At 44.9% G+C, this 15677-nt stretch overlaps 1 protein-coding gene across 2 annotated transcripts in view; it reads right to left on the reverse strand.

Annotated features, from left to right (window-relative positions):
• The window catches only part of YPEL2 (yippee like 2), a 73355-nt gene extending 64168 nt beyond the window's left edge, over positions 1 to 9187 (reverse strand). The window contains exon 1 of one of the 2 annotated variants that reach the window (XM_044005173.1): positions 8957 to 9187. The gene's annotated coding sequence lies outside the window, so the exon portion shown is untranslated. Of the gene's footprint in view, positions 1 to 8294; positions 8679 to 8956 lie in introns of those variants that run through there. The other variant, XM_044005174.1, reaches the window with a different exon arrangement.
• Positions 9188 to 15677: the final 6490 nt, after the last annotated feature.

Below are 15677 nucleotides of genomic sequence, written 5' to 3' on the forward strand. Positions count from 1 at the left end.
GCATGGAATTTGGTTCAAATCATGAACCTGCTACTTATCTGTGTGACTGGTCCTCAGTTTCCTCATATGTAAAACGAGGTAACTGCATTATATGATACTTAAGATCCCTTTCAGCTCAAGATTCCTCTGATGCTATGATTTTCCCACTTTCCCTAATTCCAAGCATGGATAGATTTCACCTCAAAAAAAGAAACTATTTACAGAAGGGGTCGGGGGAGAAGTCCTAGTATGCAGCATATTTGGGGCACGTGAACAATGAGCAAGTAATCTTAAAGCTGTAAACCTCTTCTCTTCCAGAGCTAGTACACTGAACATAGAATGGGGTTGGAGGGTAGAGATCAATGGGTGAACCACAAATTGTTATTTTTATTATTTATGGTGTACAAAGTACTGTAGTATTCGATCACTGGAGTCTTATATCAAACCTTATGAGGAAGGTACTACAGGCATTATAATGCAGCTCAGAAGTGAACTGACTAGGGGGCAGCTAGGTGGCAAAGAGGATAAAGCACTGGCCCTGGACTCAGAAGGACCTGAGTTCAAATTCGACCTCAGACACTTGACACTTACTAGCTGTGTGACCCTGGGCAAGTCACTTAACCCTCATTGCCCCGCCCCCCAAAAAAACTCTTAAAAAAAAAAAAGTGACCTGACCAGTTGATGGTCACACAGTGTCAGGACTGGAACCCAGGTCTTCCCAGCCTTTTGTGTTGCTGGTGCCTGCTTTTCATACAAGTTGGACAGTCTAATGTAAGGAATTCTGAGAAACATGGTAAGACATGCATGAATTGAAGCAGAGTAAAATAAGCAAATATATACAATTACCATAATAATACAAATGCAAAGGACACTTCAAACTGGATGCTCTGTAATTATGATGACCAAGTTTGGCTCCAGAGAAGAGATGAGAAAATGCACCTCTCTTCATTTCACTGCGGGGGGGGGGGGGGGGGACTATAAGTGTAGACTGTTGCATACACTGGCAGGTTCAGTGGATGGCTTGCCTGCACTGTTTTCTTTTCATGTCTTTCTTCCAAGGAAAGGTTTGGTGTAGAGGCAGAGGGAGGTAGGAGCGGGATATTCAGAAATGAGATGTCAAAACAAAAGGAATCCATAATATCTAAATAAAACCAAAATGGGCAAGGTTTTCTTGCTGTGGCATCTGAGGATCGTAAGGGCCCTCTACTTAGACATTTGCAGCAAACCACTGCAGCTTTGGGGGTTGGGGGGGGGGGTCGTCACATCTTGGCTTGAGAGTTCCCAACCAGGGGCAGCTAGGTAGTGCAGTGGATAAAGCAACAGCCCTGGATTCAGGAGGACCTGAGTTCAAATCCGGCCTCAAACACTTGACACTTACTAGTTCTGTGACCCTGGGCAAGTCACTTAACCCTCACGCGCCACCTAGCTGCCCCTGATTCATCTACTTCTGCACTAATATAAAATAAACAGTGAATTAATACAATAAATCATTAAGAGAGAAGCCTTTAGTTCTAGATTATGGATAGTTTGTATGGGGGAGAGGAAGAAACAGAGGAAAGGGGAAGACAGAAAAACAAAGGCATAGAAAGAAGGAAGAGGGATGAGGAAGAGACAGTTATATTCATAGAGAGACATAGGCAGAAAGAATCAAGACCCCTACTAGCCCTTAAATTCTATAAACACATGCATGCACACATGTGCTCATCACACACACACACACACACAGCTAAAGAGCCAAAAGTAGAGAAAGAAAGGTAGGGAATAAAGCTTAAGAAGTCCTGGGATTAAAAAAAAAAGTCCTGGGATAAACATTAAGAAGGTAAACAATTAGCTTCCCTTGCCAGTGGGCATCAGTAAGTTATCATTGCTAATTGACAATTCTTTACAGCTCTTCAATGGCTCTGAAGTAGCAGCAGCAGCCAGAATACCCAGCATTATCCAAAAGCCATGGGCCAGATCAGCCTACTAGCAAGTGGTTCCCCATCCAAATTAAAATGTTCATTAGCCCAAGACTAGGGAAGATTCATCCCCACCCACTATTTATATAACTAAAATAGATCCCCTAATCTAGACCTTCCTACCTGGATTTCTAGAAGAATATTAACTAAGTAAGGATATAACAAACACATTCTATCAGGACATAGGTGATGTTATTCTATCAGGACACACAATGTGACTCAGTCAGTGATGGCATTCATTTCAGAACTCCAATCTATTCTGTGCCATGCATCTTAACCTCCCTTTACCACCCAAAAGGAAGAGAGACTAAGGAAGTACTGGGAAACTTTAGCATCTAGGAAGGAATTACATCCTGGCCATATAGCCATCCCAGACCAGGGCCTGGGAAACCAGAGAAGAGACCCAAAATGCCTCTGGTGTCTTTCTCAATCTCCCCAGTGCTCAGGACACATAGGGTGGACCCCAAGGTGTTCCTGACCCAACTGGATGATCTGGCTACAGAATTTGGGTGGTTCCCCTTTATGGAACTCTCCTCTCTCTACCACATCACGGAAGAGTGAGACCCATCCCTCTGCTTTGGCTTTTTCATTGGTTGCAGGAAATTCTATTGGATGACCAAGACTTAATTAGGTCAGGAGTTGGCATCTTTTCAGGCTGTGATGTAGTTAAGAGCCCTGGGCTAGAAAGCCAGATGACCTGGGTGTTAGTCCCAGACTGCCACTAACAAACTGTGTTGACCTTGGGCAAATCACTAAATTAAAGAGTTGGGAAATAACTAGAACTGGAAATTAATCTAAAAATCATGGGACTGAAAGTTGACTTCTGGGGTCCCTAATTGGCATGCCTAAGTGGCATGACTGAGTCTTCAGTCATCTTTAATTTAAAGGGATATTTTTCTACTGAGAAGGCCACCTTCCTCACCCTAAAATTAGGAATCTCTTTGCACCTCAGTCTCTACCCCTGAAGTGTAATTATTCATAGTTACCCTGAGGTTTGTCAGAAGGCATTGTTGAGAAGGTGCACAGCAGTGTGGTGGAGTAAACCCTTGCTCTAAAACTAGGAGCGGGAGGCTGGGTTGAGTCCCTTAACCTCTCAGCCTCAGTTTCTTCATTTATAAGAGGGAGAGTGCTTATACACTCTATCTCCCAGGATTGTTGCGAGGCTCAAATGAGATAATATATGTAAAATATATGTATTTGCAAACCTTTTTTTAAGCTTGGAAGGTTTCAGGGGAAAAAAAAGCTGAGTTCAGAAATAGAAGGGAAGAAAAGCAGGAAAAACTTAAGGGAGCTGCTTCTTGGTCAGCTACTGTCCCACCCCATTTCCATGATGCAACTATGGAAAGCACTGGGGATACAAGGAAAAGCAAAAGACAGTCCTCGCCCTCAAGCAGTTCACAGTCTAATGATGATTCATAATCAGTCTAGCCCTTTTAAAAAAAAAATAAGGTGAGGAGAAATCACTTCCACCCCAGAACCCAGTATCCAGATTTTTTCTCTCTTCTGGCTTTTGGTCAACTACTCCTACTGAGAATAACTGGCTACAGCAGGTCCTGCCTGACCCAGGTCCTCATTACTGACTTTTCTTCAGTGGCACACTGGGTTTGGAATCAGGAAGACTCATCTCCCTGAATTCAAATCTGGCTTTAGATACTTAACTAAGCTATGTGATCCTGGGCAAGTCAGCTAACCCTGTTTGCCTCAGTTTTCTTATCTATAAAATGCTGGAGAAGGAAATGGCATAAAGAACTAAGCAAAACTGAAAAATTACTGACTTGACCCTGTTTGCCTCAGTTTCTTTATCTGTAAAATGAGCTAGAGAAGGAAAGGGCAAACTACTCCAGTATCTTTGCCAAGAAAACCTCAAATAGGGTTGCAAAGAGTCTAACCAGACGGAAAATAACCAAAAAAAAAAAAAAAAGCCTCAGACACTTACTAGCTGTGTGACCCTGGGCAAATCACTTAACCCTCGTTGCCCCACCAAAAAAGGGGGGGGATGAGATTTACCCCAAAAAAACAACAAAAAAACTGGACTAGGATTCAATAGTACATCTAAAAGGAGCATCACCCATGAACACATGGTTCATCCACTACCTGTTATTAGTGTAAATACAAGGAAGGACCTGAAATCCAAAAAGAATCATCTTTACCTTTTGTACCATTTAATCTTCTTAAAAAATAATAATAAACATTTTTATTTAAAGTTGAGTTCCAAATTTTATCTCCTCCTTCCCTCCCTCCCCAATCCCTGAGGGGGTAAATGATTCTGATATATGTACCATTTAATCTTAAGGAAATAGATCTCTGCCATTGCACCTAGTGAATTTGGTGACAGGCCTTATATAAAGACATGGCCAGGCCAAGTCTGATAGCATCAGGCTAACAAACCCCATCAAGGAAGGCCTTAGAATGTTGAAGAAAGATATGGAGGACACTGGAAGTGTGAGGTTTACACAGTGAAAGAAGCTCTATTGTCATCTGGTCACCCAACCAGATGTCCCACTAGCCTAGGCCATTTGAACATTGTCACTCTTCTTTATCCTTTAAGTCTTTTCTCAAAGACACAAAAAACATTCAAAAAACCCAACCCTAAACTACAAAACGCCTGGCCAAATAGGTGAAGGGCATTTCTACACTGGTAGTTTCCAAAGCTAATTTCTCAGAAAAAAAAAAAAGTGGGGGCGGGGGGGGGGGTGCTACTGTACTTAATGTTCCCCTATAAAGCACATTTCACTTGAATTCTAGTTTTGTCATTTAGACCCTTTCTCAAAGGGAATTGCAAGTTTGGCTAATCAAGCCAAGACTCTGTGATAAGTATGTACTAGGTGATACAAAGGAAAACAACAGACAATCCTTCCCTTCAAAGAGCTCACAATCTAATGATAATTCCAAGGGAGCTCCATACACTAGTGTCAGGACCACAGTAACCAACAGGAAAATGAGATGTGAATAAATCAAGGGGGGGGGGGTGGTTAGAGAGCCTCTGAGACAAGGGATTACAGCAGGGTAACAACTCTAACACACTCAAGTACACCAAACTGTCCAAGAACTGAGGCTGAGGGGGTAGCTAGGTGGCACAGTGGATAAAGCACCAACCCTGGATTCAAGAGGACTCGAGTTCAAATCCAACCTCAGATAGTTAACACTTACTAGCTGTGTGACCCTGGACAAGTCACTTAACCCTCATTGCCCCGCCCCCCCCAAAAAGAACTGAGGCTGGGGCACAGGGAAAAAAACAAGGACCTCTGCTCTGCTTTTTAATATAGGGCTTATAGATAAACAAAGGTCACCCATATCCCACCCCGCCCCCTGCAGCCCTCCCTCCCCAACAAAAAAGTTATTATGAGTCTGCCCTTCCCCCAGGCTATCGAGCCTTGACTAGAGGAGATTTTGAAATAAGCATAATCAACATTTTCTACTTCTGACTGCCAGGAATTGTTCATGGCCCCAAGCACACGCCTGTACAACCCCCTAAAAGCCACTAGGACACACAAAACATAACAATAGCCTCATACAACAATAAGCAGGGCCAGCAGGACTCCATTTTCTCTCCATTCCTCACCCCCCCCACCACCCCACCAGCCTAGCCACCACACAAACATCATGCTACAATTCAGTACTCACCACTCAGAAGCTGGGGGGGGGGGGGGGAAGGGGGAGGGGCAATGGGGGTCATGCATCCTTCACAACCATCGGAGCCCAGGAAGCAAAAGCAAAAGTCAATCAATGCTTTGCACCCAGACACACCTTGACCTAGGACACTGGTCCGATGCTTGGCATGTTAGCCAAGTTAACTGTAGAGTTCTCCCCTCTCTTTAGAAGCCTCATATTTCTAGGATCCTGCACGTTTTTCATCATCAACACTCTAGTATGGGGGGGGGTGTTAGTCTTTTTCTATGTAAAGGACCCCTTTTGTCAGGAATGGTTACAAGGATTTCTTCTCAAGAATGGTTTGCCTGCATTCCTAACTGAAGAAAATGCTCAATTTTAATTAGGGGTTAGGTAAAAATAAAGATGGAAAAATGTTTTCCCATCCAAGTTCTCAAACTCCCTGAAATCTACTCATAGGCCCCCAAGGTGTCCATGGACCCCAGGTTAAGAAGCTCTATCCTAGTCTAAGGGAATGGTGAGCTAATCCTTCTCAAATGACAATCTGACTGTCATTCAAGGAGAAAGCTCCCAATAGGGTTGCCTCTCTGTTTATTTTTGTTTTTTGTTTTTTAGGGGGAGGTAGTATCTGTACCCTCCTTACAAATTCTAAGTCTAGTTCGTCATTCAGGTCAGGCATTCTGGAGTCAGGTCTCTAAATATAAGCATAGTATAGTAGAGTACCGTAGAGTACAGTATAGGATAACAATACAGAAGACTCGAGTTCAAATGCTGTCTCAGATACTGTCTATTTAATCCCAGGGGCACTTCCACAATACTTACCTATTAGGCTCTGTGACCCAGGGCAAGTCACTCAATCTTTCTAAGCCTGAGTTTCCGTATCTGTAAAGTAGGGATAATTGCACCTTTCTTACAAGGTTTTGAAGATGAAATGAAATAGTCTGTAAAAATGATTTGCAAACTTCAAACATGTCTCCCATACCGCTAAGCCATGGGTTCTTAACCTTTGTTTCACTGACCCCTTTAGCAACCTGGTGAAGCCTACTTAGCCCTTCTCAGAATAAAGGTTTTTAAATGCATAAAATAAATACAAAGGATTATATAAGGATCCAATTATATTGGAATACACAATCAATATGCTAAAAAACAAGTACTCAGATGAGGTTAAGAACCCTCAAAAGCTAAGGCTAGGTAGGGAATGAATTAGCTACTTTATACTCTTATACCTTATACTCTTTCTTCTTCTAAACATGAGTCTCTCAGTCCCTTTGGGCTAGAGGATAGTGCCACAGGAAAGCTTACACAATTACTCCTCAGGCTGGACCTGTTCTTCAGGGAAGGAAATTCAGCCTCCAGGGCTGTCAGGCTCTAAGGCTGCCCACTCACAACATAGTCACAAAGAGAAGAAAATGAAAGAAAAACTTCAGAAAAACAAGATTCAGTCTAAGTGTTGAGAGATTGGGGGCGGGGGGGGGGGCGGGGAATGGGTTGAGACAAGTTCTACTAGAGGGTCTCAGAAGCAAGTGAAAGGTAAGGTAAAACACAAAGAGTAGAGTCTCCACTCCCATAAACAAGAAACACAAAGAACCATTGGCCTGGGGGTTCTTTCTGCACAGATTATCTGGGGCAATTCACAGCCTTTTACGGGGCCTCAGTTTCCTCCACAATCAACATTAAGAGATTGAATTAGATGATTTTAAGGTCCCATCCAGCTCTAGTGTGTTTATGAGATGGAGGGAAGCAAATAGCTGATTTTTCACCAGACCTTCTTTGAGCCAGATATCCAGCCAAGCCCTCAGCCTCAGCCTGACTATGATCCAATTTAGCTGAAAGACAGCTGTTCCCCTACTTGCTAACTTTTCCAGAAAGTAATTCAGAGAGGATCCTATGGGGAACTGAGGTAGAAAGATCAACTAGATAGGTAAAGAAAGAAGGTATAAAAACAAATTGGTCCATAGAATCTTTCCTCTGCCAACCAAAAGATCCTGGCAGCCATGCTCTTTCTGAGAGCATAAAGCCAGCTGTGGAAGATAATTAAATAGCCAAGAGAGAAACACCTTGATTTTAAAGTCAGAGGCCCCTTGATCATCTGCAAAAAGTGGCATTTATCCCTCAGATACCAGAAACACAGATACAGTGATCAGGAAGTAAACAGTGTTGACAGGCTAGCTGAGAGAAAAACAAACAGAAAGGGAAATAGGATAAACAAGGTGTTTAAACCCTAAGGAGGGAAGGTCTGGGATCCAAAGAAAGTAAAGGACCTGCCCCCCACTAGCTTTACCTTTGAAAGTTCCCTGGGTAGCTTAGGGAGGGGAGATGATGGTGGTTGCCCACTGGTGAGGAACAGGGGGTCGCTAGTTGTATTAGGGGAGGGTGAGGAAAAGGGAACAAGGCATGCCTCTTCTCTTCCCCTTTGTGGCTGGAAGATAACAGGGGCTCTCCCACCAGTAGTCTGGGAAGGAGACTGGCCAGTCCCGTCCCAAGAGAGGCTCAGGGCAAAGGGGGACCGGGTCCCTGCATCCTGAGAGCTTTTGGAGACACCAGCAAGAGGCAGCCCCACATGCCAGCGCCCCCTAGGAGCGTGTGGTCACTATGATGACCCAGAAGCTGCCCAGGGCAGCAGTCACCCGAAGTAGGTAGAGTGCTCAGCAGGCGGAACCAGACCTTCCCCACCCACCCGTTCTCCCCCTGCTACAACCCAGCCTAGTCCCTGGAGCCGGAGGATGATCTCAGCTCAGCAAATCAGACCTGGGACGGGGCTCCGAAGAGGAGTGAACCTAGGGTCCCGATCGCTTTCTTCAAGAGAAGCTTGCCAAGGCACTCGGGTCTCCGGCAAGTCCAAGGTCTCGTTCTTGGTCCTCAACCTCCCTTGGGCCACTTCTGAGCTGCTGGCCCCGAAGCCACGCTCTGGGGACCTTTCCCAGCTCCTAGGTGCCGGAGGAAGCAGGACAGGAGACGCGTCCAGAACCGCCGCGCCGGGGACGTACCCGGAGCCCGGACTCCAGTTGCCCCAGAGCGGGTGCCCTCAGTTGCAAACTCTCGGGGCCCGCGGGCTGTGTTTGTAAACAAACCGGTCACGTGGCGCTCTGGGCGACCGGTTCCCCTAAAGCCCCAGAGCTCAGCGACCCGAGTCCAGCCCCCGAACCCCAGAGCCTCGGGAGCTAGCGCGGCAAACTGAGGCACTGATGGCCTCGATCCCGGTGCCCGGCGCTCCAAGCCGGGCAAGTCCAGAGATGGAGAGCACTGGAGGCAGCGGCGGCTGGAGCGCTCTCCACGCCCACACCCACGCCTGCGCCCGTGCCCCAGCCTGGGTCCGGAGCCGTGCCCACCCCGCTCCCCGACTGCTCCAGCTCCTGCCGCCGCCCCCGATGCCCGGGCCTCCCTCTGGGAGCCCCAGTCCCAGCACTTACCCCGCTTTGACCAGGCGATCCAGCTCCGGCCAGGGCTCAGCTCAGCTCAGCTCAGCTCAGCTCAGCTTTGCTTTGCTTTGCTCTACTCAGCTCGGCTCCACTGCGCTGCGCGGTTGGAGGAGGAGGCGGCCCGGCTCGAATCCCGGGCTCTGCTCGCGCTCCCCTCTTAAAGCCACAGTCGCCTCCACTGCCGCCGCCGCTCCGCATCCCTCCCGGACCCGGCCGGGGGCTGCCAGGTGACGGACGCGCCCCCGCGCCTATCCCCTCTGCTCGGCACATAGCAACACGCAACCGGTTGGCTGGGGGTGGCCGCAGCCCTTCCGCGTGAAGCCAATCAGCTGTAGACGGAGCTCCGCCCCCCCCCTTCTTCCCTGCCCCCACAGCTCGTGCCAGTTGGGTTGCGGGGAGTGGACTGAGTTAGGGACCACACAGCCTGGGCCCTGGGTCTCGGCCGAGTGCTGCGTGGCCCGAGAGGCTCAGCCTCTTTGGGTCAAGGCCGGGGGAGGGAGGGTGGTGGTAGGTGTCCGAAGAAAGAGGTGATCGGGGAGGGGCGTGCCTTCAGCGTCATATAGGAGATTGTTTATTTAGGTTTGGGGTATATACCCTGGCCTTCTTGGCCGGCGTATGAGTTTTGCTTAGAGGGACAGGAGTTTGGAGAAGAGGAGAAATAGACATTCACAGTCCTTCCACCCCCAGCCTGTGCTAGTGCATGCAGCCTTTGGAGAGCTGCACTTGCAGCGGCATGGGGTGGAAAGTGGGGGAAGGAAGGGCTATGGGATATGTGCCTATTAAGGAACGCTGGACTTCTTACATAGTTTTATGGTTTCAGCGTTGGGTACTCCAGAATAACCTTCACCTTTGAGTCTTAATTCCTACGCAGTTCCTCCTATACCCCTAAAATAACCTAGCTGGTGCCCAGGTCCCAAGGGAAAATTTCTCAGGATCATGGTCCCAAGGAAAGCACTATGAAGAAATATCTCCCAGACCTAGGACCACCCAGAATGCTGCTCTTCAGAGGCAAAAGATGTAGCCATAGTTTCCCAGCTTTGCTGAGAGGCATCCCTACTGCCTCTTCTGGAATTTTTTTTTGGAGGGGGAGGAGGAATGGGAGAGATTTTAGAGACAGAAGGCTGTGAGAAGGTGCAACCTGTGTCAGGGACTCCAAACACTCTCCTTCCAAGAGATTGGGGGGATAGATTGGCTGTCCTTGCTGAAGTTCATCCTAATTCTGCAGGTCCTAATTCCTCCTGCCGTGGTCTACAGCTCTTTTTTGACTTCTAAGTTTACTTTTCTGGGAAGATGCTTTCCCCAATCTCACAGTCTTCCTTCTCCACATTTTCTGGGTGGTTGAACAGAAGGATGAGGGTCATGGAGAAGATGGGAGCAAGAGAATAGAAGGAGTCTCAAGCACTGCAGCTTCCCATGATACAAAAACAGTCCTAGGAGGTTGACATGTTGCTCATTGTCTCTCATCTACCTTCCTAGGAATCAGGAGAAAGTAAAGAAATAATAACCCCGTTTAAAACCCCCTGTAGCTAAGAAATGTGGCAAAACTTGTGACTGAGCAAACTAGCTATGCTGGGCTGTATTGAAGGGGGCCAGTCCATGGTTCCCATTGAACAGGTAAGCTACAGGAAGGCTGAGTAAGAAAGAGAGCTTTGGGATCTGTTTCAGATTCTACAAATCCACAGAGGACGGAGAAGCTTTGGATAGCAAACCCTATTGGCAAAGCCCTTGCAATTTTTGTTTTTTAAAAAAACACAGGGGGGCAGCTAGATGGCGCAATGGATAGAGCACCAGCCCTGGAGTCAGGAGGACCTGAGTTCAAATGTAACCTCAGACACTTAACACTTACTAGCTGTGTGACCCTGGGCAAGTCACTTAACCCCAATTGCCTCACAAAGCCAAAAATAAACAAACCAAAAAACAAAACACAGGGATTAAATGATTAAAAAGAACATGGAACTGAGAGTCAGAGTCAAATCTGATTCTGTCACTAATTTGCTGTGTGATCTCATGCACATCAATTCGTTTCTTTAGGCCTCAGTTTTCTCATCTCTAAAATGGAAGAGTTGAACCAAATGATAACTAAGGTCCTACCCCATTCGAACAGTCTTCGAATCTAACACTGGATTAGATCCACATTAGGACACAACTGAATTCAGCTGCAGCACCAGACATACATACAGGTTACATATATGGTTGTTTAGCACTGTTATCTCTGATATGCTTGGGGATTAGATCTTTGGATGGCTTATTTTGCAAACTGTACCCCCAACTCAAAAAGAATCATAAGATTTAGAGCTAACAAAAGCCATCTAGTCCAACCCCCTCATTTTACAGAAGGTAAAACTGGGCCCAGAGAGAGATAAGAGGGGCAGCTAGGTGGCGCAGTGGATAGAGCACTGGCCCTGGATTCATGAGGACCTGAGTTCAAATTTGGCCTCAGACACTTGACACTTACTAGCTGTGTGACCCTGGGCAAGTCACTTAACCCCAATTGCCTCACTAAAAAAAAAAAGGAGAGAGATAAGATAAAATGACTTACTTAAGGTCACATAAATTACAAAGCCAGGATTAGGTGCTCACCAGTTTTGCTGGCTGATGTGTTCTCTATACTAGATACCAAAACTCAACTAGTATACGTCCTACTACCTTAATACCATGTTCACAAATAATGTCATAAAAATTCAGTTCTACTTTCTCACAAATATGTATTTGGTCAGAAGGAGTCCAGTGAAGAGTGTGGATGAATCCATACAGACTCCAACCCTAGTACCAGAAAAATCCAAAAAACATATTCTCTTACTAACAATGGAATAGGTAGCATCATTTTTGTTAGAGGAAAATGTGCCCAGTATATATAGGAGGTTCAATCATTCTAACTTATATAACATTGTACTTCCTTCTTTCCCCCTTCCAGAAGATTGTAAATTCTTTGAAAGAAACTGAATTTTTTTTTACCTTTGTACCCAGCACCTACCCCTAGTGCCTTGCACTTGCGCTTATTGAATTAAATGTTTGCCCTTCATCCATGTGTGGTTTCAACCTGCATCTACACAAGTAGAGATCATCACCTAATTGGTAACATTTTTCAGATGAAGAAAATCTAAAAATGAACAAAATTCCCAGATACATCCTAAGAGCCAAATAGTCAAATCTGATTTAACAAAGATGGCTTCAGGCAAAGAAAGAATCCTAAACCAGAGAAGGGTGATAATAATGAGCACTAGTCCAGGCAGATGTAATGGGCCATAGTCCCCACTTGTTACAAGGTTTCAGGAATACTTTTAAAGTAAAGTGGCATGTAGATGATTAGCATCTGATACATATTAGTTTAATGATACTTTATGATACCGGCAGGTTATGTAGCAATATTGGTTACTACTGTTTCTGTTTAATTAAGTAAAAGTTTAAACAAAAATTTTAAAGCTAAGAGAATGAGCCCCAGTTCTCAAAGTGAAATCTGAGGGCCCCTGCTGGTCTGTCTTAGTGTATCTTTGGAAGGTAACCCTAAGGGGCCAGGAGAAAACAGCAACAGAAAAGGAGATCAGAGGATTTAGAGCTGGAAACACCTTAGAGACCATCTAGTTCAAATCTTTCATTTTACAAAGGTTAAAACTGGAGTCCAGGGGAAGGGAAATGACTTGCCCAAGGTCACATAAGTAACAAAACTTAACTAGTTCATAGGCTTTTTTTTTTTCAAATAATGATTCATTACAAAACTATACATACAGAGGCGGCATGGCATGATGGATAGAGCATTGCACTTGGAAATCAAGTTCAAATCCCAGCTCAGACTCTTCTAGTTGTGTTATTCCAGGCTTAAATTTCCATTGCAAAATGAAGATAACAGCACCCATCTCAGAGCTGTTGTGAGAGTCAACTGAGCTAATTTAAGTAAAGCACTTTATAAATTTTAACATCTTGTCTATTCCAGTTTGAAGAACACCTTTTTCCAACTTAGTTCAAGGCTTAAGAATGAACTGATTTACTGGGCATATTATCACTAACTTGGGATTGAGTAAATCAGCCATCCACCCTTATAGGCTCCAAGCACAATGGAGGTTGCAGTAAGGAAGAAGCAAAAACGATGTTAAAAGGAGAGAAGGCTACTGTGTGTAACTACACAAGTTGCAAGAATAATGGAACAACAACAACAAAAAGAATAATGGAACAAGCTATAAGTTTTGTTTGTTTGTTTTAGTGAGGCAATTGGGGTTAAGGGACTTGCCCAGGGTCACACAGCTAGTAAGTATTAAGTGTCTGAGGCCGGATTTGAACTCAGGTACTCCTGACTCCAGGGCCAGTGTTCTATCCACTGCGCCACCTAGCCGCCCCTGGAACAAGCTGTAAGGCAAGGAAATTTAGGATTGGACATAAAACACCTACTATAGCCAAATGGTAAATCACCATTTAAGAAGAATATGAGGATGAAAACAATGATTTCAATGGCCAACGCTTAGAGCTTGGTCCAACATCAGTACACCAAGGTTATATAGTGAAGCTGAGGAACTTGTGCAACTCTGCCTCACTTAAATCCAATTCAGGTGCAAGTCAAGACATCACCAGTGATGTCATTGGTCCTTTTCAAAAACAGGGATATGCTTATCCTTGTTAAGCATATGCTTCATTAGAGTGTAAACTCCACAGGGCAGGTACTGTTCCAGTTCTTACATAGTGTTTCTTTCTTTAATTTTTTTTTTGAGGGGCAACGAAGGTTAAGTGTCAAGTGTCTGAGGCTGAATTTGAATTCACATCCTCCTGAATGCAGGGCCGGTGCTTTATCCACTGCCCCACCTAGCTGCCCTCATTGATTAAATCTTTTAACTTCTCTGTCCCTCAGACAACTCCTTAGAGCTTATCTAATTAAATCAGAGACCTACTGTTAGAAAGGTATTCCTCTAGGGCCTTGACTTTGGGGAATAAATCCACTCAATCTTAATCTTAAAGATATCTCTTGGCTTCAGGGCAGCTGGCGGTAGAGCACTGGCCCTGGAGTCAGGAGGACCTGAGCTCAAATGTCACCTCAACACTAACTCTGTGACCCTTGGTAAGTCACTTAGCCCCTATAGCCTCAAATATCCAGGGCTATCTCCAGTCATCCTGATGTATATCTTGCCACTGGACCTGGATGACTCTGGAGGAGAGAGTGAGGCTAGTGACTTTGCACAGCTCTCCCTCATTCAAATCCAATTAGGAGATTAATGCAATAGTCCAGGTGAGGGGCGACACAGGGGCTCTTATCTAGAGAGAAGGATGTTGGATCAACAAGATTTGGGCGGCAGAAGTGAATAGAGCACCAACCCTGGATTCAGGAGGACCTGAATTCAAATCCAGCCTCAGACACTTGACACTTACTAGCTGTGTGACCCTGGGCAAGTCACTTAACCCAAATTGCCTCACCAAAAAACAAAAACAAAAAAATGAAGGATAAACAACAATCTTGTGGCTTCACTCTATTTTCCATCTGCTCAGCAAAAAAAAAAAAAAAAGTGTGACATTAGCTCACACATATTCAAGTGCCTTAACAACATTGTTATTATGGACAAATGCTATTATCCTCACTTACCTCCCAGGGTATTTGTGAGGATCAAATGAGATAACTATGAAGCACCTAGCACAGCGCCTGGCATGTAGTAAGTACTATCTAAGTGTTAGCTATTATTATTATTATTATTAGCTATTATTTTCCAGATGGGGAAACTGGGGCTGGAAGAGTTTATGAACCTGACAGCTAATAAGTGTCAGATCCAGGATTCTAACCCATATATGTGTCCTAGCAATAAAACCAAAGTTCTTTCTGCTATACCTGCAACCACCAAGAACCTCATAACCCTCCTGGGCAGTCTAAAGTTCAGAAAGGGAAGCTGCATGATAATGGAACTTGCCTGTCAGATGAAAAAACTGGAAGGAAACTGGAGGGAAGGAAGATAGAACAAAAGGTGAATTCCTATCTATATATAATGCTTTTCTTAACCCGAAGAAAGATCTGTAGGTATAGAGTGTGTCCAAAGAGAGCTTTGTAAAGGCCTTATCGAATCTCCCCATTCTAGATCAGTTCATACACTGGGACTGTATCCAGAGAGAATAAGAAGTGGGAAAAGAGAAGCTATTCACAGAAATGTGCACTTGGTTCCCTGGAGGGCCTGCCCCTCCAGGAAATTATAGGGCCCCAGAGATAGCAGAAGTTGGAAGTAATGAAAGAGCAATGAGGAACTCCTGGGCCATGGTGGAAGCTCTAGCTTGACCTTGAGAAAACAGCAGCAGCAGAATGACAGAGAAATTCCTGAGTAAGTAGAAGAATTCTTGAACCAAGCTTTCTTTCACCCACAAATGGTCCTAAGACAATCAGAGTTGAAATATGGAAACCAGCAAGGGCCAAAGCCAGAGGAGAACAATATACTCTATGACTTCAACAATGCGGTAGGGTTTTTTTGTTTGTTTAAGTCACTAAAAGGAAGTTGAACTCTGAGCAACAGAAATACCATTGAACTTCTTAGAGAAAAGAATTTGAAAGAAATTGAAAATACCTTCTCCCACAGGTTAGGAGAGGTAGAGAACTACTATGGCAGAGCATTGCATACATTGCCAGAAAATGTTTCTGTGCATTTTTCACTCTTTTTTCATTTGGTTGGTCTTGGTTTTTTGCAGGCAATGAGAGTTAAGTGACTTGCCCAGGGTCACACAGCTAGTAAGTGGCAAGTGAGGCAGGATTTGA

The sequence above is a fragment of the Dromiciops gliroides genome, chromosome 4, assembly GCF_019393635.1.
Source record: "Dromiciops gliroides isolate mDroGli1 chromosome 4, mDroGli1.pri, whole genome shotgun sequence".
In the NCBI taxonomy this organism is placed as follows: Eukaryota; Metazoa; Chordata; class Mammalia; order Microbiotheria; family Microbiotheriidae; genus Dromiciops; species Dromiciops gliroides.